This window comes from Notamacropus eugenii, chromosome X (genome assembly GCF_028372415.1).
Source record: "Notamacropus eugenii isolate mMacEug1 chromosome X, mMacEug1.pri_v2, whole genome shotgun sequence".
Taxonomy (NCBI): Eukaryota; Metazoa; Chordata; class Mammalia; order Diprotodontia; family Macropodidae; genus Notamacropus; species Notamacropus eugenii.
In genome coordinates this window covers 90,534,961-90,562,312 of record NC_092879.1, presented here as the reverse complement: position 1 = coordinate 90,562,312, position 27,352 = coordinate 90,534,961, and positions in this window count along the sequence as shown.

Here is a 27,352-nt window from a genome sequence, read left to right as displayed (position 1 = left end):
AAAAACATTAATTTTATGTAATTCAAATTGTCTATTTTATCTTCTGTGATCCTCTCTCTAAGAATGCTTCCCCTATCCATAGCAGTGAAAGCTATCTATCTCCTTGGCTTTTCTAATTAGTTTATGATGTATTTTTTTTTATCTAAGTATCTATTTACAGCTTATCTTAGTACATGTTGTGAAATGCCAGTTTAAAACTAATTACTACGAGAATGCACTCTTATTTTTCTGGAAGTTTTTTTGGGGGGTAGGGGGCGGGGGGAGAGGGTCAGCTACTGAGTCTTTACCCCAATATCAGGGGTCTTTGAGTCTATTAAATATTAGGATACTTGCTTTGTTTGCTTCTGTATGTTGTGAACCTAATCTGTTCTACTGATCCACTTCTCTGTTTTTTAACCTGTGCCAAATTGTTTTCATGATTAATGCTTTGTACTACAGTTTGAGATCTGGTATGGCTAGGCTCCTTCTCACTTTTTTCATTATATCTCTTGAGATTCCTGATCATTTGTTCTACTTGATAGATTTCATTATTTTTTCTAGCTCTAAAAAGTAATCTTTTGGTAGGTTGGCTTGGTAGTGAATAAGTAAATTAATTTATGTAGCATCATTTAAAAATTTTTTTGGCCCAAGCTACCCATGAGCAATTTATATTCATTTAATTATTTACATATCTCTTTATTTTTATAAAGACTATTTTGGAGTTGTAATTATAGAATTCCTATGTCTGTCTTAGTAGATAGATAACCAAGTATTTTATGCATCTTTTAGTTATATTAAATGAAATTTCTATTTTGATATCTTCCTGCTGTGTTTTGCTGATAATATAAAGAAATGCTGGTGATTTTCCTTATTTATTTTATATCCTGAAACTTTGCTGGAGTTATTGCATTTTTTTTAAATTTGACTCTTTAGGGTTTACTAAGTGAAACCAATGATGACACTGAGGTCACTTGTCACATTTGCTCTAGAAGTTCAGGGAACATTTGGATGGAGGCCTTGGGTGTACATCCTGGCTCTTTCTGCTGGGTTAGTTAATAGTAAATTTCCCCAGCTGTCAATGCCTGTAGCACCACCTTGCCCATTCACCCCACCCCTGGCCTTACCAGACTCCCCAACCATATAGATTCATTCTCTTTAGAACAGGCCTTCTTATCCTAGGGCCTATACACCTTTAAAATATATATATATGTATGTATACACACACACACACACATATATACATGTATATGACTCTTGCTCAATATAATTGAATTCACTTGTAATTGTGCATATTTTATTTTAGGCATATAAAAAGCCCAGTTATGGCCTTCACCAGAGTGATGGCCAAAGGGGTCCTCGACACAAAATGGCAAAATCTTAGGATGCTCTAAATGCTTAAATGTTGTAAATGCTTTGCGTGGTATCATATGAGCCTCTATTCCGTCATTTTCTCTTTTTTTTTTTTTTTTTAGAGTTGATGCTTGGCCTTTCTTCATTATTTTATACCATAATTTCAACTCCCACACATTCCCCTCATTTGCATTTCACTAGATCTCAAATGTCAAATAAACTATATTTCAATCCATAACCAGTGAGATTTTGTTTTGTTGCCCTCAGTATCATTTAGATTTTTAAAACTAATAAAGCTTTCATTGTGCATCTGGTCACTGGCACCCCCATGTTTCCCCCTGCACTTGGGCTCCATCATCCTTTAGAAAATGCTGCAGCCTCTTTCTTCCCCTGAACCATACTTCAGTCCTTTCAGTATCCAGCTTCAAAGCAATATCAAAGTACAACTGTGCTCATTCCATTTCTAGGCATATGATAGTACATTCCTTGACACAGAGGTAAGTGATGTGAATCCTCTCGTCTTAGGTGCTGAAGGGCTCATGCATTCACTATACATGTGCGTTCCAGAGTTGTAACCATCTCCTCGTCTAGGCTATTGGATCAAATGCAGCCAGTCTAGGCCAGTGAGTTAAAAGTTCCTCTGGCTTCTTTACAAACCTTTTAATGTGCTCAAGTCATTATTCCTTTCCGGCTAGTGGCTTGCAATATACAATCTTCCAAAACAAGGTTTGTCGAAACCTGTTTCCAAATATGCCTCACTCCAAGTCCTAATGACCCCCTACTCTCAGCAGGCTCTTCAGAATCTGTGATTATTACAGTACTAGGTCCCTCTTCCCAGATAAAACTCCCATGGTTTATTTCCTATCACTTGGAAATATGATGTGCCAGTTATTAGGGACTGAGGAAAGAGGTTCCATATTCATGTCCTCAACACTTCGACACAGTCTCATGCTGTTTGGTTGTTTGCTTTCTTCCAGCCAGTGGCAGTTAGACTGGGGGCTGGGGAAGAGAACACCTACAATACGCTATGCACTGTGATAAATGCTGTACATATATTATCTCATTGGAGTCTGCAACAGCCCTGCAAGGTAGCTTCTATTTTATACTCATTTTGCAGTTGAGGAATCAGAGGCAGACAGAGGTTAAGTGACTTGCCCAGGGTAACACAGCTAGTAAATATCTAAAGTCAAATGTGAACTTAGGTCTTCCTGATTCCTGATACACTGTGACATATAGCAGCCTCTTATGTAGATAATCAAAGATGTGTGTATGCCTGTGTGTGTGTGTGTGTGTGTGTTGTACCTGATTAATAAAATTCTTGATGAACAGAAAATCTTGGTTTAAAGAGTTACAATCCTTTGTGCTCTTACCACCCTAAACCATATCTTATGGCACACAAGAATGTTGACTCTCAAGTGAGAGAACCTGGGGGAAAGCCTTAGCTTTACCACATACCACCTGTGTGACTTAGATCAAGTCTTTTAACCTTCCTTGGCCTCCCTTTTCACATTAATCACCTGAGAGGAGACCTCCTCCAAGGTCCCTCCCACTTCTAAATCTGTGACTCTATGTACCTCTGCCCTAATGTACAAGCTAGTGACAGGTTTCCTGGACATCAGTTTCCTCATTTGTAAAATGAGGTGATTTGACTAAGGTTCCTTCTTCATATTGTAACTCTGTGGTCTATATTCTTCTGAACTATGACAATCAAAATCATTTACTAAACACCTACTATATGCTAGATACTGTGCTAGATACCATGACACAATCTGCCTTCAAGGAGTTTACATTCTATTAGGAGAGACAGTGGGGAGATATGTGAGTGGGAGGACTGGCTCTGTAGTTTCATTGGTAGAGGGAACTGGGCACATATTGACTTAGGAAACCACACATTAACATTATCTCTGTCTGAGTGTAGTTTTACTTATGTTATTAAGTGACATTTTAATCTGGTTGAACAATGTCGTGGGCACTTTGGCCTTGAGCCCTGAGAAGGCAAGGGGCTTTCTAGGGGCACATACCTAGTACCCAGGATACATCAAAGTCACACCTAGATCCTAGGTCTTCTTGGCTTAGAGGTCAGCTCTTCAGCAACCTCTCCAAGCTGCCTCTGTTAAAGTAGATCCAGGATAAATAGAAGCTAGTTTGGGGAGGGAAGGTACTAGCTTCTAGTAATTTGAAGCTAGAATGTGAAGCTTGAAGGAACATTTTGTGATTCTGAAGTGATGGGGAAATACGTTCCAGCTGTAGGGAATGGCCTGTGCCAAGCCATGGATGTGAATGTAGAACCATATGGTTGGTGAACCTGTGGAATGTGTAAAGGAGAGTAATGTGTCATCAGTCCTGGAAGGGAGGCTAGAGCCAGATTGGGAGAGAGTTTAAAAGGCCAACAGAGGAGTCGGTATTTACTGTCAGTGCCACATTTCAGTAGCCATGTGGAGGACAGACTGGAGAGGGGTGAGATCGGTGGCAGTAAAGCCTGTTAGGCAGGCAGCGACAGAATTCATGTAGAGATGATGGCACTGAAAACTAGTGAGGCATGCCCGAGGGACAGAAGTGAGAGAGATACCATTTACATACATGTATATTAAGCATATATTCATAACAGAAAGTCGAGATGTCCAAGAGTACTCAGCCCTGAGTCCCACATGCCAGGAAGGACATTGATAAATTGAAGGGTATCCAGAAGAGGGCAACTAGCAAGGTCAAAGGCCCTTTTGTTAATGCCATCTGAGCCTCAGTTGAAGAAACAGGTTGGTCAGGCTGAAGAATGGATGACATACAAGGGACCTGATAGCTGTCTTCATGCACTTGAAGGGCTGGCACATGGAAGTCTTTTTCTGTTTGTCTTCAGTGGCAGAAGGAACAATGGACCAGAGTTGCCAAGAGGTAAATTTCAGCTTGATTAAAAGAGGAAAATACCTTCTAAATACTTTGAGATGTCTGAACATGCAATCTACTGCTTCAGGAGGTAGTGGACTTCCCCCTAATTCAAGGTATGGAATGTCATGGACATTATTGTTTAGGTCAAGATTGGGCTACATGCCCTCTGGAGCCCCACCCAACTTGGAAAATCTGACCTGGAGGGCCTGTCCAAGGTGTTTGCTCTGATGTACTAACTCAGTGGGCTACCTACCACACCCAACTGCATGTCATAATCTGACCATCTATATACCAATGTAATATCTTCATCTCTTTACATTCTTCCATGTGGGCTATACAGGTGACCGTTTTAGAAAGTGCTTTTAGGTTTCACTGAGGAGGCTCCACAGCATTCTAGAGTTCAATGCAATCAAGCATCACTGTTGTCCCTGAATGGAAACATCCGGAATGCATCATCACAGCTTTGATTGGGATTATATACAGGTCAACCTCAATGAAGGTGGTGGGCACAGGTTATTTGGTTAATTGGTTATATCTTGTTTGATGTTGTTAATAACAGGATGATGATGGAGCAGACTTATTCCTGTGATTGCAATTATCAAAATGCCTTGGATACTGTCCACAGATTGGGTGCATGAGAAAAGGTAGGGTACATTTTGTTTTACTGAGTCAAATATGCTTTTTTAATAATTAACAGCAGCAGGATCTTGTATTCCTGACAATTTTCAGTTAGTTTTCTGACCATAAAGATGTGGTCTGCTGGAAAAAAATTATAAAAGCCTGACTGTTCCCTCCTCACAGTTTCTTCAAGGAAACCCTAAATATGTGAATAGATAATTGTTATCATGATTTTATAGAAACAAGAATGTATGCAGCATGGGTCAATAGTTACAAAAATTTCCCGGGTAGCTATTTTTAGAGGGAATATCATTTGTGATTTTCCCCAATTATTTTTTATCTTTCCTTTTAAGTTATCTTGAGAATTGATCCCTGACTGTCCTTAAAATTGTGTCTCCTTCTGTGTACACTTCGTCTGCTTCAGGTGTTCTTCCCATCTTTATTTTCTTTAGCATCATTTCCACTTTTTGATATAGCACTTTGGGGACTGAGATATTAGTGTCCAAATGATGAAAATAAATTGCTATTGAATTATTGGCAGATCTGTTCCATTTTTCATTTGTTCATCGTCCTACTTTTCATCCCTTTTATGAATGTTCTTGGGAAGATCTGACTTTGTCAGATCTCACACCAAGGTTTCTGTCTAGTCATTTTCCTTTTCATCTTTAGTAAGACAATATTACTTATAATCTCCTACCATCATCCCTCTGATGTTTTGCAAATGGATTTGGAGCCGTGTAGACCTTGGCTGTCATATTCGTCCATTTGGTAAGATCAGGTGTTTACTGACTGAGGAGGTTTCTAGGCCCTCTTGGCTTCTTCACATTATGCATTGGTTAAACTCCTACAAGAAATGGTGAGAATAAGAATTTCTTGCTCTTAAGTCTTTCAGTCTCAGTCAATAACCAATTAGAATGAGTCAAATTATTGCTCTAAGTGCATAAAGAGTCCTCATCTTTAAACTTTCTTCGAGTTTGGGTGTAATTTTGATTTTTTTCTTTAGGTCAAGGTCTGAATTGAGTAGATAGAGATTATTCTAAAATGCCTACCAAATCAGTAACCAACAGTTTTCATTCCATTAAGATCACTGCAATTTTTAGATATGTAACCTCCCTGAAGGCAGGGATTATCTTTCTCATCTTACTTGTATCCCCAGTGTGCTACGTGCATAGTGCCTGCCACAAAGTAAGTACTTAACAAATATTTATCGAATTCATTGAGTATGATCAGTTTTCTTCTTTTGTGATACTACCTAGCACTTACCATAGTGGAGTATCTTCTGACTCTCTTCGTGATGAAAACATTCATGAAACAGATTTCTGGAACTCCTGAGTATTCAATGAACCTTCCGACCTTTACATTTCTTGTAGCCAAATCTTTTTTGTTTCCCAACATAGTATCACAAGTTTCAAGTAGGCCCCCTTTACATAGAAGTGTGTTGAGGTGTGCATGTGTGTGTAAGTGTGTGTGTGTGTGTGTGTGCGCATGTAAACTTGTTTTTTAGGATCTTATTGAGTCATCCATGGGAAAAATATTTTTCTGGCTCAGTGATGCCATTATTACACTTCAAAAAACTGAAAATCAGAGTCCCTATGTGCTGCAGAATGGTTAAACAAATTATGAGACGTGAATGTAATACAATATTATTGCACCAAAAGAAATGACAAAGTGGTCAGCTTTAGAGGAAATTAGGATGAGCTCTATGAACCAATGTGGAGTGAAGCAAAGAGAAATAGGAGAGCACAATGATATCAAGATTGTAATGAAAAACAACTTTGAAAGATCAGTAAAAATATTTCATTCCATACATTTGTCACAGTCCTTGGCAGGTAGAAACATGTATTGACATGTAAAGAAGTATGTCTCTGTGGAGTTGGTAGGTTTCTGAATACAAGTTGTTTCCTATAGGTTCTTATGATATACATTAAAACACATGGTCAGAGTGGCCATAAGGATAGTTTTTCAAGTGCTGGCCTTGGGGACAGTGTGTTGTGTTTTAGAGGAGAGTATCTGAAGACTTTATAATCTGCCAGTCTGCCATTGGTCTCTGGAGCCTAAGGAAGGTTGGGCTTTGTTTTGGGGTTGGCCTTACCCACAGAACTGGAGTAAAGGGAGGTAAAGCACAAGTGTTAGATATGACTGCTTGTTGAACACACATCAAGGCCCATTTCTCTGTGCCGCCACAGTTGCCTGTTTTGGAGTATTTAGGCGTAATTCAATTGTATCCATTCTTAATGGCTTCATGTACACAAAAATGAATATTTGGAATCTCGGGGAAGCAGCCAGATGGTTTTACCAGCCTTGGGATGACAGAGGGTTCCGGTAATGCACTTGGAAACATTTGAGACAGGGAAAAGAAAAGGGCAAAGGACATGGAGTCTAAGACGGGGGTAAAGAAGGGATACCCAGAATGAGATTCCTAGATCAAAGGATCTAGGGAACAAGATCTGGATCAAGTTGTTAGTTTCTAGACAGTATAGGGGTAAAGGATACATATGGTTTGGAGGAAGACAGATGTGTCCATACTGGAATTCATTTTCCATGGATCCAGTTGGATATAGTAATTCAGAAGTGAAGGCAGAGGAGATGTATACACATTATGCAGGATGGCAGGCATCCCAATGAAGAGCTTTGTTCCCAGGGTGATGTTATGGGTCCTATGGTGCTCTCATGGTAGATGGCAATGTTATTGGGTAACAGGATAGGGTATAAATTCCTCCAATGGAATTAAGGGGTACTTTTATCAGTAATGGACTCTATCTTCTGGTTGAAAATTATAATAAGGAGTGCCAGGCGGTCAGGACAGAACTTCTTATTCCTTTTGGTGAACATGTTTAATACATTTTGTTGCTATTTGTTCTGGGTAAGTTTGATCTTGGCTTTCATTAGATACCTGTTGTTGTGAAGCATCGTAGAATCTCATATGCTCACTTTTCTCCAAAATGATTGTCTAAATGGAGGCATACAGATCATCAACCTCACATCTACTCTAGCAGAAGGCTAAAAATCAGATAAGGTTAAATAGTGATGAAGAAATTCAAAAAGGAAACACAGTAAGTGATTTCATAGCAGAAATGCACAAAAAGTCAGCTAGAAACCCATGGGCAATAGGAATTGGAACCACCAGCAAATCCTGCTCTTGGGATGGGGAACAAGATAGCCACTTCCCAGCACAGTCAGACAGGCCAGAGACATGTGTAGTCTGCAGAGCTTTATGTAATCTGGCTACAGCATAAGGAGCCCCAGGGTAGTCAGAAATCCATGAGTTGGGTCTTAGAAATCACTGGGTATGGCAGGGACCAATCCAGGCACAAGAGACTCAGATTGGGGTGCCTCAGGGTTCTGAGATTATCTAGCAATCTGTCTTGATATACCATAGAGGACTGTGGTACCCTGACCCTCAAAAGCTGAAGATTTGGGGGAGAGCTAACCCAGGGAGGAAGGAATTAGCTTAGGAACTCAAGTGACCTGGATTGAAACCACTGCCCTACCCCAGAGCACAACAAGAAAAAGAAACTGGCCCTGGAACAAAGCCTCAATTCAGGAACTAAGGCTTAAGAAATAAATAAAAGAAGACAATAACCACTACAAAGCATTATTGTAGATTGAGAGATATCCAACTTAGAAGAAGGGAATATCAATATAACTTCAAGTAACTGGGATCCTGGGATTTTCCTCCCTTAGTCTTATTGAAATACTATACTGCAGAACAAGAAAATGAAGTGTCCACTTCCCAGAGTGGATGTGTAAACAGTATACAGAATAAAGGAGAGCAAGTTGAAGGAATTCCGAGAAAGATATTCTTTTTCAACATGATATTGTGGGTCCATGTCTAGTGCTCTAATGGTGGAAAGCAATGTGTGTAGACAACAAGATATTGCCTGAACTCTTTCAATGGGGTTGAGGGGAATTTTTCTCACTAATGGCTCAAGTCTTCCAGTTAGAAGTTGTGACAGTAGGTACCAGATGCTCAAAGGAAAGAACGGATTTTCTTTTACAATGACTACTCACAAAAAATAAAGCAAAATAATAAAAAAGGAAATCAAAGCTCTGGAATAAAGAATTGGGAGGAGAATAGTCAAGAACAAAAAGTGATTAACTTTTCCCAAGTAATGAACTGCTTTAAAGTTAGAATAGATCAAATAGAAATTAGTGATTACATGAGGCAGCAAGAAATTTTTGAATACAATTAAAATGTTGAAAAAATAAAAAACAGGAAACAATGTAAGATAGCTGACATGGAAAAAAACCAGACCTGGATATCACTTCAAGGATAGATATTTTAAGAATCACTGGAGTTCTGAAAATTGTAACAAAAAATTGACATTACATTTCAAGAAGTCATAAGGAGAAAATGCCCAAGTGTGTTATTACCTGTAGAAAAAGTGAAGAACGAATCCTCTTGTCAACTCTGGAAAAATAACAATAATAAAAGGCTAATTCTCAGAGATGTCAGAGCTAAAATGCAGAGCTCCCATATTAAGGAAAAAACCCTCCAAGCATAAAGGAAGGAATTCAAGTGCCAAATAAACACAGTGTCTAGAAGTGTAGATTCAGGAAGGGAGGTGAAGAAGCACAGCAAAGAACTGGTAAATGTCCAAACAAATACTGTTGCGTGAACGTAATAGAATATTATTTTTGGTCATGGCAATGGTGGGATTTGTTTTGCTTGACTGTTTATTATTTTTTACCAGAATTTCATTCCTCTCTATTTCTAATGGGGAGGTATGTTCATGAGAGTTAGCAACAGTCATGTAAAAGGTCATTGAATCATTTAAAAAATGTACATGAAAACGGAAGAAAATTAGGAAGGAAGCACAGAAGACAGTATTGAAAGGAATATCTTGGATTTATTATATTTTTAAACAAGTGGCATGAAATGGAAGCTTGCAGTTTAATTTACAATATTTTTATGAAATGCTATTTAAAATCTTTTACACAAAGTTATTGCATCTAGGGTAAGAATAGAAGAAGTTGCCTGGGAACAAAAATTCTCCATTTCACATTTCCTGGATGAGTTTTTTTTTTTTTAATGAATGAACAATTCTCAAATGAATTGCAAATAAATATCATATAAAAGAGAACTTCAAATCCACTAATAATGAGAGAAATGTAAACTAAAACAATCTTGAGGCTTCAACTCACACCCTACAAATTGGATAAGATATCCAAAGGTGGCAATAGTCAATGTTGGAAGGTTTATAGAAAGATTTTTGTGTTCGGGTTTTGATAATCCAAATGTGTTCTAGTCAATGTACTCTTCACATTATGTTTCAGTCTAACTCTAGTATAATATTAGTGGAGATGAGAATCAGAGCAATTTGGAATTAAGCAAATAAAGCCACTAGCTGTCCACTTTGACCTGGAGATTCCACTGCTTGGCAGGTACAGAAAAGGGGTCTTTAACCAAAAAGGAACATCTGTCATTTACCAAATATTATACAACAGCAAATTTTTTGTGTGGTAACAAGCAAGTGGAAAAACAGGGTAGATGCCTATGGATAAGGGAATAGCTGAACCAGCTATAGTACATAAATGTAATGGAATATGTTACTGTACCAAAAAAAGAACAAATATAATGAATACAGAGAACCATGGAAGGATTTGCATGAACTGATACAGAGTTGAGTAATTAAAGTGAAGAAAACAATATATGTGACTACAAAAATGAAAAATGAATGCTGCAAAATTGCAAGCTTTGCCTCAGAGAAAAGAAATGATATGACAATTCCCCTGACTCCTTTGCTGAGGGGTGACATCCTTGGATGCAACAGATTTTTTTGATGCATTGATTGTTTTTTTATATGATTGGCTTTACTGATTTTTTTAATCTCTTCTTTCCTTTAAAAATAATATATGAGATGGCTGTTAGGAGTCAAGGGAATGCTTTCAGGGCAAATTTAGACATTGTAAAAGCAAAGACACCAATAAAATATAATTTTTAAAAAGCAATTGGTATAAAATGGTGACATGACTTGATGTATAATCTGCTCATTGTGTACTGTTGTATGTATGGAAATGCTCATATTTTATGTCATGTTTAATTTCTCAATGAAAACATAAAATTTTCAAAATAAGAGCATCTTATAGTTAGTTCATGTATTTCAGTGATAGGTGCATCTGACCCATTCATTCCAGCCTCATTTCAAATCTTAGCTATGTGATTTTTTTTCAGATGACTGTTGACCATTTCACTACCTTGTGGACTCAGGGTGCTGTGGAGTGTGAGAATCAAGTAATCATTCTGTTCATCATCATACATTTATTAAGAGCTTACTACATGCAGACAATGTCCAGTGATGTGCTGTGTAGGTTTGAGGTTTACCAAAACCCTAAGTGAAACATCCCTTCCTTGCAATAAATGCTATGGAACCTGCAATCTCTTGTAATTTCTTTTACAGTTTGGTCTATAAACTGGAGGGCTCTGTCACCACTGGTAAATAGTGGAGGATAGTGGGACTAAATTTCTTCAAAATCTTGTAGTAACTAACAATGGCTGCTTTTGTACGAGGGAAACTGCCATCTATCCTAATTAGCAAACATTCTCTCTCTCTCTCTCTCTCTCTCTCTCTCTCTCTCTCTCTCTCTCTCTCTCTCTCTCTCTCTCTCTCTCTCTCTCCCTCTGTGTGTGTGTGTGTGTGAATTAATAGCTTCCTGTTTCAACTTTGCATCAAATTTTTTTGGTAAATCAAAAAATTCAAGCAGAACCAATGAGGTTAAAAAAGGAAGTTTAAAACAACTGTCCCCTGATTGTTTCAGTGATTAAAATTCCCACTCTGCTGCCTCCACCCTTTTAGTTCATGGATAAAATATGCCTTTGAGGGGGCATATTCTCTGCCCCGCTCTATTTCTTAGCATATTCCAAATCCCATATTAGTAGCTTTGAACATAAATGACCACTTGAACATTGGCACCTACAATAAATGGGAAAATGGCTTAGTCTTCAAGCAAAACTATTTCACCTTTGTGTCTCCATCATTGGGTAAAAGGACACATGAAACTGACTGCACCATAATGCATTCACTGGTCACATGAATTTACTCGAAGAAAGGAATTCAGATATGGCTATGGCAAGATTAAACTTCTCTCTGGTCTGGGTCTAACGATTGCAAACTGATCTCTCATAAGGCAAATTAAGACAAACATTTTACTAGCTCTTTTTGATCCTAGGTAAAGGTCAGAAAATAATTTGGGATGGTGAATTCATAATTCATAACTCCACGTTACCCAAAGGCTATAAGATGCCCATGGAGTAACAGGCGGGAAACTTTCCCATTCAAAAGGAAACAGCACTACAGGAGAACTGACTTGAGAAGCTGTTGTCCTTACTTTCATAAAACCATCCTCTCAATTTCTCCTGCAAACTACAGATACCTGGAACTCACTGTGACAGCTAGAGGTAGCAGTCATCACTCCTTTTGGCCACGTGTTGACATTTTCCCGAGCTTGGCGTATTATTGACTCCATAGCATAAACACTGGTACCTGCATTCTAACTGAGAGCAAACCAAAGTTGTAGTCCCAAGAGGTTCCACCTCCTGCAGTAAGTTTTGCTGCTTACATTTTAGTGCACAGCGTAGCTGTTACGTTGTTAACATGAATGATGTAAGATTTTAAGGTTGTTCCAAAGCTGTAACACAATATGTAACATTGAAAATATAATTTGTTCCAACTGGTTTCATATTAGGTGTTTTAAACACTTAACTCCTTTTTCTTTGGCACACTAGCACATCCCTACATTTGCATAACATTATTTGGATGACAAACATTGATTATATAAATTGACATTCACAAAGACAAGACACTGATATGAGATTTTATGTAGTAAATCAACTCATGGGACTTCATAGAGAAGCAATAGGGACTTGTTTAGGACATCGATGACACTCATTAAGGTTAGCCAATGTGGTTTAATGTATTTGAAGCCCTAGGAATTGTACTGCGTATTTATGGTTCTTTCTCCCACAAAGAAGAGAGGTCTCCAGTTCATTCACTCTGCCTCTCTGTTTCATTGTCAACCTCTAGTGTCTTCTAAACTGAGATACTGGATCCCACGTTGAAGGGTCTATTCAATACCTATGTTAGTGATTGGAGCACATGTGAGTGTCATTTCAACAACTTTTCAAGTTATCTCTTTGGGATAACTTGGAATAGAGATTTTAGTCACTGGGTATGAAAACCATTACAAAATAACAAGCATTAGCAGCAATTTGAAAATTGATCCTACTGACAAGTATCAGCATAATTTGCTGTTCATTAGTTTTTAAATTTATTGCTCAACATCATATGACAAGGAGTAAGATCAAGCAGTAGTCTTTGAAGTTCGCCAGTGAGTTGACAATTTGTGCTGAAGCATGAAGAAATAATTTTATCATGCAAAATAAATATCCGAAGATTATCCAGCCATTGATTTATTAATGATCCAAACTAGTAATCACAAAAATCAAGTAATATGTAAAACAACCTATCATTGATCACTAATAATCAATGGTCAATAATCCATTGTTGATAACCAACAATGATGAGTGGTCAATCAAAGCCCATAATTAAGTGCATATCCCAAAATGAGTATGCTAATAATAAAAACCAATAATCCCAAATCAAACCTATAGTAGATACTTAATGCATTGTCGCTGATCAATAACAAACCATCAGTAACAATAATAATGGCATAAATGGCCAGTAATCTTCTCTTTGGTTGAGTGTAATTTGATCACACATGTCAGAAGATTGGTGTTTAGTTGAGTGACCGGATAATAACCTCATTTCTCTAGAGGGGTATCTGATATTAAAAATATAATAAGGGCTATGGAGGAGACAGTGACATTATTTTAAACCTCAACATGCATCATGCTTCTTATTTCCATTCCCTCAGTCTTTATCTTTAATAATTATGGTATAGATATTAATCAAATTCCAACAGGTCGAGACAGGCTATTAAGCCCATAACATTTTAAAAGCAATCAGAATTTACTATTGTAGGTTTCAATAAGTGCCCTCTATCCATGGGAAGCCCTTTGCTTTTGCTTCATGGACTGTGCTTAATCACACAGTGCAATTTATTCTGCAGAATTATTCCCATGTTAAGATATGAGATTGAGTTCAGATTTTGATAATCCAGTAGAATGCTAATCAGTGATAATGTGGTGCTAATCAGCATATTCTTCACATTATATTTCAATCTAATTAAAAGGGAAAGGCAATAGATAAAATTCAGGGGTTTATGGAATTTTGTCTGAAATCAGAGGTTCTCATTCTGAGGTCTTGAACTTCTTTTAAACTATATATTGACAACTGTATTTTACTAGAACTGGTTTACTTTAAAATCCTATATGTTTTATTGTATGTATTTAAAAACATTATTTTAAGAAAGGTTTTACCAGACTGCCAAAAGGGTCCACAATACACAAAAGGTTAAGAGCCCCTGTCTTAAGTCCTGAAATTTGGGTCTGTCATGGCTATTGTTTGTGAAGACTGGGAGATGGTCAGGGGAATTGGAAGCGAGAGGGAGAAAAAGTAAGATAACTCAGATCCATAAAACAGTGACAACAATGTTCAACACACAATTATTTAAATAGCCTTAGCAGTAGGAGTCAGATTTATAGAAGAAAAATCAAGAAATTAATTAAGTCTACATATATATTCTAAGCAATCTTTTCACAAATATAATTTGATAATAATAATAATAGCAATGGTATTTATTTGTAGCCTTTTAAGTTTGCAAAGTGATTTAGATGTTATTTTATTTGATCTCCACAATAATCCTGAGAGGGGCAACTTTACAAAAACAGGAAACTGAGGCTGAGAGAGCTAAAGTGATTTTTCCATAGTCAGACATCTGCTGTCCGTGACAGGATTCAAATTTGTCATCCTGACTGTTTTTAATTTATGATCCAAATGATTAAGTTAGCTTCTTCAGATAGAGGGAAATTCTTCAAAACAAAGTGTATAGAGCATTTTCATTCTGAGATTTTTAAATCTAAAAACAATTTTCTGATTATCATATTTTATAAGAATCAAGAATTTCTACTAAGCATAAAAGATTTCTATTCTCATTTGATTTTCAGCCAATGGCATTTTTCTTTTCCCACAGAAATTGTTGTGGAAGTATTCTCACAAAAAACAATCTGTTTAGCTCAAGGTCTATAAACAGTGGAGGTAAAAGCCTATGGTTTGGCCGCACAAGGTCCCTGATGATTCTCTGTTGACTATGTCTTAAAGATAGAGATTCTAATTAATGCAATAGACTTTTAGGTAATAGAAACAAAAAAATTCTGATAACAGATATTTCTACAGTGTCTTAGAAGTTTGCAGGTCCCTGGTATAAGTATTATTTGAGAAGGCTAAATTCTCAAGGCTCAAGCCTGTATCTGTCTTTTCAAAGGCAGGAACATTTTTTTTTTCTATTGTAGTTTTCATTCTAAATTTAAAGAGCTTTTCCTTCCCATAGTGCAATGCATCTAAATTTTCTCATGCCATTGTCTCATATAAGAAATTCTCAAATATCAGTTTAGACTCAGAGATCCAATGAGAAGATGTCAAACAGTGTACAAACCTTAAAGCTGTATATCAATGCTATCTTGTATTATTTGGATTAGCATTTGACCCTGCACGTTATAATTTCAAATTATGACAAGGATTTTTCATTCATAGCATTCAAACTCTTTCTAAGCAATCTAATCAATTTTATATTCTTACAGGAAAAAGAAATATTTGCCAAACATGACTTTTGCCATACACACACACACACACACACACACACACATCTTTAGGATAAAAATATAATGCTTTCTTTTTCAAATAATAAAATATACCTGGCTACCATTAAGGAAAGGTTAGCTCAAAGAAAAACATTCATATCATCGCTTTAGTAACATGAGGGGGAGTGAGCAGGATTAACTTGCTTCTAATAATGACTTGAACATAGAAAAATAATCAAGGGTTATTGCTTTCTGTTTTAAAGAACTCTTTCAATATAATTAAAGACACTGTACTCTGAACAAAAGTACTTCCTCCATCCTAGAGGAACATAAAAAATATGTCTAACACATAGCAGATAAGTAGATAACCTCCTATGTATTATAATATCCAGTCCCATGATGCTGAAATAGGAGAAAAGAATGTAAGGAAAAAAATCCTCGTAAAGGCCAAGTACAAATTCCCAGCCCTTTTTGTCCCCAAATTACCAATCCATGGAGAAATTGTGCAGTTAATTATACATGAAATCATTAAATACTATATACATTTTGTAAGCCAGAATGTATCTATCTTAATTTGCTTGGAGACGTTTTTTTTTTCCTTTTCATGCTACATACATTATTATTTGCAATAATTCTTGCTTCCCCACACTGTCTGTTTTTTAAGGCAATAATATGTTAGAAGAGCAAGAGTACCCTACCTATCTCTGATTTCTTCTGGTTTTTTTTATTCTTTTCCTCCTAAGTAGTCAAATTCTGAGTGAAATTATTCAATCACATTGAGAGATAGAATCTAGATATCTGGGATGCTTAGAATAACTTCTTTTTAAGGTTAATTTTGATTCAGAAATTAAACACTAAAAAAAGAATTTCCATACACATAGCAAAACACAAGTGAGGACTCTTGATGGAACCACAGTCCCTTTTTCATACCACTTGCCTTTTTAAAAAGTGCATAATAAATTATACAAGGAACAAACATTTATTAAGCATTTATCATTTGCCAAGTACTGTGCTAAATGTTGATGATGCAAAGGAAGCCACAAAAACATTCCTGTCTGTTCCCAAGGAGCTCATGGTCTAATGAGGGAGAAAGGTGCAAACAGCTAAGTATAAACAAGATATATGCCTGTAAATGGAAGGTGATCTCAGAGTGAAGGCACTAGCAGTAAAGAGGACCAAGAATGGTCTGGTGAAAAAGGTAAGATTTGAGCTGAGAACTGAAGGAAGGCAGAGAAACTAGGAAGCATAGGTGAGAAGGGGCAGCATTCTAGGCATGTGGCACAGCCAGTACAAAGGTACAGAGTCCAGAGATAGAGAGTCATGTGTTTGAAAACCGCAACAATGCCAGTGTTGCTGGATCATAGAGTATGTTCAGGGTAGTAAAGTATAAGAGGACTTGGAGCATAGCAAGGGGCAGGTTCTGAAGGGTGGTAAAAGCCAAGAGGAGAGTTTTATTTTTGATACTGGGGGTAATAGGCAGCTGCTGGAGACCTGTGCTTTAGGGAGATATCTTGAGTGGATAAAGGAAAGGTAGACTGGAATTGGGAGAAACTTGAAGCAGGGAGATCAAGCAGCAGACTTGGTGGATCTAGTGGGGAGGTAATGGGAGCCTGTACTAGGGGCACAGCTCTGAGTAAGGAGATTAGAACATACATAAGAGATGTCATAAAAATGGAAACAGCAAGAATTGGCAGCAGATTAGTGGCTTCTAGAGTGTCCATAACAGAGAGGCCCCATCTTGAATTCCCACTATTGCACAAAGCCCACACTTGTGGGTGTCTGGAGTTTAGGAATCCTAAGCTTCAGTAGGCCAATGCCAAGGCAGTGTCTGTTCTGATTATGGCACCAACATGATAAGCCCCTGAGGGGAAGGGTCGGTAAGGGATGAGGAGGGGAGCTGGATACCTAAACAAGGGTAAGCTGGCCCAGGATGCAAAGAGAGCAGCTCAAAGCTTTTGTGTCAATCAGAAATGGGATCAGACCTGTGAGTAGCCAATGCATTCCAGCCTGAGTTAGATAGAAAGACCCTATCTCAAAAACATAAGTAAAGAGTGAATGAGAGAAAAGAGGAAATGAAGGCACCTACTGCAAATGGCCAAGGAGCGGATGAGAAATATAGGACAATAACTAGTGTGACTGGTTAGAAAAAGTGAAGTGTTTTTAGGGTATGGGGAGACATTAGAAAAATTGTGCACTGGGAAACAGGCCGCCTTCCCAGCTCCTCTGATTTCCTAAGGCTTTAGACAATCTTGGACGTGTCTGTTCTGGTCCCTGACTTTAGGCTTCTCATCTCAGATCACCTCTATTCTAAACTCTCAACATCTCACCTCTAAAATTCTATGATTCTTTTCCTCCAAGAAGTATGACAGACTAAAAGCTATAAAGTGATTGATAAATGTTTGAATAATAGATGATGATGATGATATATTAACTTACATTTGCATAGCACTTTATAGTTTACAAAGCATTTTCACGTACACTACTTTGTTTGACCCTTTTTCTTCAGTGAATCAGTGGTTTCATCAATCTGGACATTGCATCCAGTTATGCATATGACAATTAATCTGTACCTCTACATGGACCCACCTATTGCTGCAGAGGAATTGGGCAGGGGATGTTGTTCTCATACCTCCTCTTTGGGGCCAAACTTATTCTTTATACTTTTATAGCATTCATTTTTACTGTTTTGTGGTCGTTATTTCTTTTTGAATTTATTGCGTTTAATTTTCAATCAATAAGCATTTATCTCCTCTCCATCACCCCTCTTGCAATTAAAAAGAAAAAGAAAAAACAAAACCCTTGTTAACAAATATGCATAATTCATCAAAATAAATGCCCACATTACCAAAAATGTATGTTCTGCATTTTACATCTGTCACCTCTCAGGACAACAAGAACATACTGCCCACCTACTCTGTGAGATCTGTCCTCATCCCATCCCATCCCCACTCTGAGTGCAAATGCTCTGTATATTATTTATCATTTACTTAGCAGTCTGCATTTTGTTTCTCTTCAGTTGAATATCAACCACTTGAGAGCGGACATGTATCCCTAGTGCTTAGCCTACTGCTTCATATGTAGTCAATACCCAATAAATGAATGGTGAATGGATGGAAAGATGGGAAAAAGACTATAGAGGAAGGGAGACCAGTTAGGAGGCTGCTGGAAGAATCTATAGGTCACATGATGAGGTCCCAGGCAAGAGCAGCGTAAGACCAAGCAAAGTAGAATCTTTTGCTGTTTTTGTTTTGCTAAAAGTGCCTCTGAGTAACGGGACTGAGGAGAATCTTTCCCACCCATTGTAGGGCCTGGAAGATTTGTAGGAAGGTCCATGCCTTTTGTTAATGAGGCACTGGTGCCCACGGGATATGATGCCCTCTGGCTCTAAAAAGCGTATAAAGACTCTGAGGTGTGCTGATGCTGAGGGAAAGCAGCAGAACCAGGAGAACTTTGGGCACAGCCATGACCACAGTGTGAGAGAGTTTTTTCTGCTAGACTTGGATCTTCGTAGCAATGCAAGGACATAAAAAAAAATCCCAGTGGTCTTCTAAGTCAAAATACCTTCCACTTTCAGAGAAAGAACTATGAAATTCAATCACAGAATATAGTAGGTCATTTTATGTGTGTGTGTGTGTGTGTGTGTGTGTGTATTATGTTTTGGTTTGTTATATGATTTCTCACATTTATTTTAGTTCTTCTACACAGCATGACTATAGTGAAAACGTATTCAATAGGAATGTATGTGTAGATCCTGTATAGAATTGTATGCCGTCTTGGGGAGAGAGGGGTTGGTGAGGGGTAGGTAGGGGGAAAAAAATCTAAGTTTTATGGTAGTGATTGTAGAACATTAATAATAAATAAAATGAATATATTAAAAAGTAAAATTTTTAAAAAAGACTCTGAAGTGTGGTTTTATTTTGGGACTTACTGACTGGAAGTGTTTATTTGGCCAGAAGAGGACTCTGGGAAGCCACTAAAGAGCCCCCTGGCTTTGAAAACTCAGATGTTGGTGCTTCCCTCTCTGATAACTATGGTCAGACAGTTGGACCTGTCTGTTGAATTGTGATATACATACGTATGTATAAATATATGCATATTATGATCAGACAGAAAAAGCCATGTATGTTAATCTTTGATTTCTCTGTATTTTCTTTGAAGTCCAGGGTGCTGACTCCCCTGAACTAGGTGAATGATATATATGCTTCAGTAAAGGAATGATATACGTGCTTCATTAAAGTGATTGTTATCCCCTCAAAAGTTGCCTTTCCTTTTATAAATGCAGATCTAAGAACCTGAGATAGCAGGCTCCCCTGTGTATGTTGGAGTGCTTACTGATACAAGCAGTGATGATGAGAGTGGAGAAGGTCATGGTGAGATTACAAAGAATCAAGGAGACTTCTTTACATTAGTAATATCAAATGTCAAACATGATACTTCCATAGAGGACTTTTCAAAAGTCTTTTTACATTCTAGTTCTTATATCTGTTTTATAAAAAAAATATAAATGAGACTGATAAAAGGTTGGTTGGACTAAATATCACAGAAGACTTCCAAAACCAAAAGTTTAGGCTATTGACTACTAGCCAGAGGGAAAGGTTGAAAGTTCTCTTGTTTGAGTCATCCCTAATTGAAGGAGACAAAATACTTCAGCACATTACTATTGGGAATAATCCTACTGTGGCAGGATGGATGATGTGACTTAGAAGGTCTTTCCTATCTTGAATTTCTCTTACAGTACTGACAGAATGTTTCCCAGCCACAGAAACACAAGGAGCATGGGTGATTTCTACCTTCCCTCAATCTGTTGATGTTGTCAGATTTGCCACTGTAAATGATCTCTCAAATGCTCTGTTTCTATTGTACAAGCTAGTTACAACTCTCTGAAGATATTTCTCCTAAAAGACAAAAACAAAACCAAATAGCTTCACTTACCCTCAATGTGCATTATTTGAAAACTTCAGTGGATTCATGATCTCATCAGGAGACACTCTTTCCATTGGTGCAGATCAGAATCCATGTTCTTCTTATAATTCTTAGCAGTTGTCATTGAAATTCTAATGAACAAATCTTTGTTGCATTTTGAATGTTTCCAAAGTCTTGAATCAGTCATTGGTGGTCTGATCTTCTGAAAGCCTCCTTTGAGTTCTTATACTGTTTGGTGGATTACCACTGCAGCATTCACGGTGTCCATCTGTTAGCTGTCATTCTGCTTATATGAGAGCAGTCTGCCTCCTTTTCTTGTCATAGATGTTTTTGACCGGGTCATACACAACTTATTATACTTTTTCATAGCTATGTATGCACAAATACACATGCTAACTCAATGGGTTGCTCTTGTAGCAGTCTAAGCAATATGGATCCATTTACTTTAGTGTTCTGGGGTTGAGTGCAATCAGTGCCAGGGTATTTTGTGTATCATCTACAAGCAGCATCACTACAATCTTCATTTCATTTGGACTTCTATGAGATATCCTCCATGTCACTAGCCCACTTACATCTGGTAAGCTTCCATCTCCCTGTTTTATACCTTATTCAGTGTCTGCTTTATTGGCTTAGTATTTTCTCTTTGACCAGATTTGTCATGGCCATGACACAGAATATGTCATGTCATGTTGTAATGTCAACATAAACATGGGAAAAATCTTGTTTGAGGCAGGTGTTTAAGGCAAAAGTTTTGTTCCACTGAGTTAAACGTTTTCTTGTATTCATAAATGAACATGTCCAATGGGAGCTTAGATTCCTTAGACCTCTTCATCCAGTATATGATTTGTAAAGATGTAGTGAAGATTCTGTGGCCAAGAATCATCAGCAAAGCCCTTCTCCGAGCTATCCTTGGTGCATGAATAAACCCGTCTTACAAAGATTTGACAGAAATCACAAAGTAGGAACATGAGAGGCTACTTACTTATGTCTTCTTAGAGGCCTTTTTGTGGAAATAATGCCATCCGTGATTTCTAGCATTCTTTTGGGATCAGACTTCTCTTAGGGCTATCTAGAAAATTGATTCCTGGCTGCTTTTAAAACCGTCACTTTAAGCACAGATTTCTGTAGCTATTGCAGCGAATCACAGAATTTGGGTTTAGCATCCATCTAATATAGCTACTTCCTGAAAAAATATCCCCCTCCACCATGTACCTGATAAGTGGTCATTCAGCCACTGGCTGAAGATTTCCAAAATGAGGGAGTTATCAACTCCCCAAGGTGGCCCAGTCCAATTTTTAAAATCTCTGACTATTAAAAATTACTTCCTTACATCAAGTTCAAGTGGGTCTGTTTCTAAGTCCCTTCCATGACACATAATTATGCCCTTGAGAACAAACAGAACCAACTTCTTGCACATGCCAGTTTATCAAACTGAAGACAGCTATCCTGTACCTACGGAGTTTGTCTGTTTGTTTCCAGGATAAACATCTCAACTTCCTTCACTCATCCTCATGTAGCCATTTTTTTTTCCATGGTCCAGTTCCTAGTTTTAACTGCTGCAACTCACCCCATGGTTTGCAGTGCTACTGATGCATAAATTTCTGCCTGGGAGGTTAAGTAATGAATCAAACCTGTGTTATTGTTGTTGCCATCAGCATCATTACCTTTGTCTACTGCATCTGCAAATGCAGCCTCCATTTGGGGAGCCTCATTTCCTAAGTAGAAGAAACTTCTGTTGTGTGTGGCTTATTGTAATCTTTTTGCTTGTATATTAAGAATCAGTTGTTTTCAGTGAAGTGTAACCACTTTTAGCCTCATAAATTTGCTTGTCAAAAGTGCGACAGGTTTTGTTTTTCTCCTGGCTTCTGCCAAAGACTTTGTACTCCCACCCACCTACCTCCCACCACACACAAAAAAAGATAAGACTAGCTCCTGTCAAACTCATTGTTAGGATATTTATTACTATACAAGCTGAAGAGACTGGCCATTCTGAGATAACCACCACCTCCCAATGCCACAGACCATATATCATCCTTAGGTTAATTATACAAACCAGTCCATCATAGGTTTCCCCTGGTATGTCTGAGGTCACACAGTGTCAGAAACTAATCACAAATACAGAAAGGACTCTCAACTAGCTAGGACTGGTTGCTCTGTCCAATTAGCTCTCCACAAAGACTGCCCATTAGCTTAAGCATATACCACATGGACAATTAGTGTATGTGAATTTTCAAGGACACTTGATTAAGGGCCTCAGTGTTAAAAACATTTCAGAAAGTGGGCTTCTTCACCTCATAGGTAGGAGTTAAATCTCATTAGTTCCAAAGATATCCCATGATACCCACTTGGATACAGGTACCTATACTGACATGGATAAAGTAGTGCAGGATCAAAAGGAAAGTTATAGGCCCAGAGGAGTGTGCCCTTCCTAGGGAACTGTACAGCAAATGCTAAAAACAGCATCCCCATTTCATTCAAGATCCAGTCAGCTATAGTTGATCTATGACATAACTCATATTCTTCTATAAATCTCACCAGAATGTACATGAGTTGGGTGATGGGTTTTGTTTTCACTTTTTAGCAATGTGGGGTTACATTTAGTGCATATCTATTCATTTAGAGAACATTAGTTGTTAATTGCTGGACAATTATATGGCAGAGTTTGGTTATCTTCCAACCCTTAAAATTAACCTCATGACCCTTGGGCATCTTGGGAATGAGGCCCTTTGCCATCACAATTGCTCTCCTCTCAACACTCTCTAGTTTATCCATGTCTTCCCCAACCTGTGGTGTCCAGAATTGAACATGATTCTTCTGCTGTGATCTGAACAGGCCAGCATGCAACAAGACAGTTACCTCCTAACTCCTCAAAGCTTTCCTTAACACCTCCCAAACTTGTATTCACATTAGTGGCCATCACTTCACTGCTGACTCATAGTAAGCTCCAAGTTCAGATACAGTACAATTCTGGCCTCACTCATCACAAGTGAAGGTGATTTTTTGAATGCAAGTGTAAGACCACATTTGTCCACATAAAATTGCATCTTCTCAAATAATTTCAATATTTTAGCCCACCTGATCTCTTTGGATCCCAATTCATCATCCCATATTTTAGCTCTTCTTCTTAGCTTTATGCATCAGGAAATTATAAGCATGTCATCTATGCCTTTATCTAAGTCATTGATAAAGGTAATACACAGTACACTGTCAAGTACAGATCACTGGAAGATTCTAACTCTTGCCAAGTTGAAGTCAAACCAGTGATGGCTACACTTTGGATCCAGCCATTTAACCAGTCATGAAATCACGTAATTATACTATCATCCGGGTCACATCTCTCCATCTTTGCTTCAAAGATAACAAAAGACACTTGGTCAATGCTTTGCTAAAATAGGAACAAAACATAACTAGAATGCCTCTGGATCCCCCAGGTTAGTAACTGTCAAAAAGGGAAATAAGTTTAATCTGACATGACCACTTTTGTTTTTTTGATTTTGGCTTTGAATTGTGAGCCTAATAAATGCCAAATAAAATGAACATTTCCATATATGGAATCAAATGGAAAAAGAATTCATGAAGTTATCTCTTGCCTTTTTCTTAAGTATATAACATGTGATGTATATGTTTTCTAATATATGTCAATATACTATATATAAAGCATGTAAGTATGTAATAAAGACAACATGCAACTTAAAGAGCTAATCTTTGTAATTCCTTCTGATCTTCCTTCTGTTGGTTTTAAAGAAGTGCTCCCATAACCCTCTTTCATTTTATTTTTCTTTCTGCCTTTTACTTTGGTAATCCTATCTCTAGACTCCCTTTCACCTCCACTTCCAAACTTGGAAAAGAAAACCCTTATAATATCTATATCTATATCTATCTATATCTATATCTATATCTATGTATATATGTGTATGTATATACACACACAAGTATATATGTATATATATGTTTGTGTTATGTATATTTACATATATATACATATATGTGAATGTGGAGAGAGAAAATAAAATAAATCCCAAACTTGGCTGTTTTTGAAGATGTCCATTCAATTCTTCATTTTGAGTTTGCCACCCCTCTGTCAGGAGATGAGGCAGCATACTTCACCATTATTAGTCTGTAAATATGGTTGATCATTGCATTGATCAGAGTACTTGCTTAACATGCCTTGTTCTTGATGATGCCATGGTAGTTCTTTGTGATAATTATTTCCTTTTCTAAAATTCACTTAACAGAAAGCCCATTGTAGAATTTTCTTAGAAACTGATGTCAAGTTCACTGGCTCATAGTATTCAGACTCTGTTCTCATTCCTTTTCTGAAACCCGGGACATTTCCCCTTCTAAAACGCTGGGGCAGCTCAGATGCAATTCAGCTCAGACTTTATCTAGTTGAGATTCTATCTGGCCCGCTTGTGAATACAAGCATTACAAATACTTAGGCTCCTTAAGAGTCAACCCAATATGACAAATCTTTAATAAACTTTGTTTTTCTTTGGTTTTAAGAAGTCTTGAGGGGGGTGGAGCCAAGATGGCAGAGAGCAACTACTCACCCAAGCTCTTAGACAAACTCCATCAGATACCTCTAAAAGGAGAATCTGACCAAATTTTGGAAGTGCAGAATCCAATAGGAGATGGACTGTGGTAATTTCACAGTCCAGGACAGACTGGAAGATCCATGGGAAGAATTTATTCCACAAGGGTGGAGGATCATACAGCATATAGCACAGCACCCTTGCCTCTGCACTGCTGAGCAGGAAAGCCCGGGGGCAGTCTAAGGAAGCTACAGCACAGCAGGATAGAAGTTCAGAGCGAGAGATAAGAGAAACCCAGCAACTGAGAACCTCAGATGGAGGCCTAGTTATCTGCAGCAGCTGCGTGGAGACTTCAGCCCACAGATTAAATGTCTGTAAGTCACCTACTTGAACTTCTGGGAGCCAAAATGGCAGAATGATCAGTAAATGTTCTCTCTGCTTCCCCTTGTTGATCTTGAAAGAACCATAAAATATTTCCCCAGAAAATTCTGGATCAGTGAGATCAGCAGAAGAGGCAAACACTCTCATAGCACATGAGGCTAGGAAAATAGCAAAGGAATATTCCCCTTACTGTGGCTGAGGAACAGAGCTGTCCCAGACAACTGGAGCTCCAGGGGTGTGGAGCTTCACACTAGGAACCAGGGGTGCCTCAGCATTCTAGGGGAAATGGGAAGACAGCCAAGATCACCAAGCACCGAGCTTGCCTTTGCTTCAGCTCAACTGAGGAGGTCATGCGTGACCAGACCACCCCTCCCCTACACTTAACAAACTAGCTCCAGGGCTAATCCAGGGAAACAGAAACATATTTCACCTGCCTTTGCTTTTTGACACCAGCCAGTTCAGCACCAAGTTCTTTAGAGTCTAGCTAATAGAACCAGAGGCCATAATACACAAAGCATCAACATCATAAGCAAGAAGGAAAAGAGGAAAGAAAAGATCATAGAATCTTTCTATGAGGACAAGGACCAAAACACAAATACCAAGGTGGTCAACATTGAGACTGTACTCCCATCTGAAACTTCAAAAGGGACTACGAACTGCTCATATGCACAGAGAGCACTCCTGCAACAGCTGAAGAAGGAAATAAAGGAAAAAATGGTCAAGGAATTTAAAAGTATGAAAAAAGAATTCACTGAAGAAAGCAGCTCTTTAAAAAGGAAAATTGAACAAATGGAAAAGGAAGCACAAAACCGAACTGGGAAAACTGGACAAATGGAAAAGGAAGCACAAAACCTAACTAGGAAAATTGGACAAATGGAAAAGGAAGTACAAAAACTAACTGGAGAAAATAATTCCATAAAAGGAATAATTGGACAGATGGAAAAGAAGATGCAAAAGTTAACTGAAGAAAACAATTTGATGAAAATTAGAATTGGGCAAGTAGAAGATAATGACTCTATGAGACATCAAGAATCAGTCAAACAAAATCTAAAGAATGAAAAGATAGAAGAAAATGTAAAATATCTAATTGGAAACACAACTGAGCTGGAAAATAGATCCAGGAGAGAAAATTTAAGAATTATTGGCCTACCAGAAAGTAATGATGAAGAAAAGAGTCTGGACAATATCTTCCAAGAAATCATCAAGGAAAACTGCCCAGAAGTGCTAGATCCATAGGGGAAAATAGTCATTGAAAGAATCTACTGTTCACCTCCAAAAAGAGACCCCAAACTGAAAACACTGAGAAATATTGTTGCCAAATTCCAGAATTATCAAATGAAGGAGAAAATACAACAGGCAGCTAGAAAGAAACCATTCAAATATTGAGGAGCTGCAGTCAGGATCACACAGGACCTTGCAGCTTCTACATTAGAAGACTGAAGGAACTGGAATATGATATTTCACAAGGCAAAGGAGCTGGGATTACAACCAAGGATCAATTACCCAGCAATGTTCAGCATAACATTTCAGTCAAGGAGATAGACATTCAATGAAATAAGGGATTTTCAGTCCTTCGTGACAAAAAGGCCAGAACTCAATAGAAAGTTCAGTCTTCAAATACAGGTCTCAAGAGATGCATAAAAAGGTAAACCGGGGAAAAGAAAACTTGTTACTCAATTTGAGCAAACTGTTTACCTCCCTAAGAGGGAAGATGATACTCATTAATTTTGAGAATTTTATATCTAATATGTAATATAAAAGGGATATTCACAGATAGAGGGAATGGGTATAAAGCAAATTATGTGATAATAAAAAATGTGATTTAAGCATATGAAAGAATTGCAACAGGAGATGTGAAAAGGAGGAAGCAGAAAATGGTAAATTACATCACAGAAAGAAGTACAAAATTATATTACAGTACAGGGAAAAAGGGGAGGGAGAGGATCATTGTTTGAGAGGTACTCTCATCTGATTTGGTTCAAGGAGG